The sequence below is a fragment of the Priapulus caudatus genome, unplaced genomic scaffold, assembly GCF_000485595.1.
Source record: "Priapulus caudatus unplaced genomic scaffold, Priapulus_caudatus-5.0.1 Scaffold76, whole genome shotgun sequence".
Taxonomy (NCBI): domain Eukaryota; kingdom Metazoa; phylum Priapulida; class Priapulimorpha; order Priapulimorphida; family Priapulidae; genus Priapulus; species Priapulus caudatus.
The window spans coordinates 266,467-267,329 of record NW_014577137.1 but is presented as its reverse complement, the minus strand read 5'-3'; positions in this window follow the sequence as shown (position 1 = coordinate 267,329).

Below are 863 nucleotides of genomic sequence, written 5' to 3'. Positions count from 1 at the left end.
GAGAGAGAGAGAGAGAGAGAGAGAGAGAGAGAGAGAGAGAGAGAGAGAGAGAGAGAGAGAGAGGGCGAGAGCGAGAAAGCACACTCATTTGAAATACAAATTATTCTGTGCGTGGTTCTAAATAAATTCCGCCTTTTTATAAAGACCTGGACGTGCTGCAGCGATCTACTATTGGGTACACGGCGGTTATAGGCGTTAGTGGTTTATTAATTCTTTCTAGCAACTTTTATAGTAACAATTAGCTCATGAATAAAAATGTAATAATATAGCTGTTACCAATCAATCATGTTGCTTTCTTTGTATACGCAAGTGCCTTCATTTACGATTAACTACAATCTAACTTCAATCAGGAGCGACATAATATCAGGAGTGTATAATGACAAATGAAATGTGTAAATTTATTTGTCATTATACACTCCTGATAAAGTGATAATATAGATCTCTAGCTAATGCTAATAGATATTACGACGCTACTGGCCTTATACGTCAGCTGGTAACCCGCAGATTTACTATCTCGCCGTTAGGCGGCGCTAGTGTGTCGAGTGAGGCGAGCATACCGAGATGCCGTAAATATCTATATGGGAGGGGATGGGAAGTATCATCGGAGAGAGGGGGGAGTATAACGTCAGAGAGGATGGGGCGTAACATTGGAGAGAAGGGAGAGTAACATTGGGAAGAAGGGAGAGTAACATTGGGGAGAAGGAGGAGTAACATTGGGGAGAAAGCAGAGTAACATTATAGAAGAGGGGGAGTAACATCAGGGAGAAAGTGGAGTAACATTATAGAGGAGGGGGAGTAACATCAGGGAGAAAGTGGAGTAACATTATAGAGGAGGGGGAGTAACATCAGGGAGAAAGTGGAGT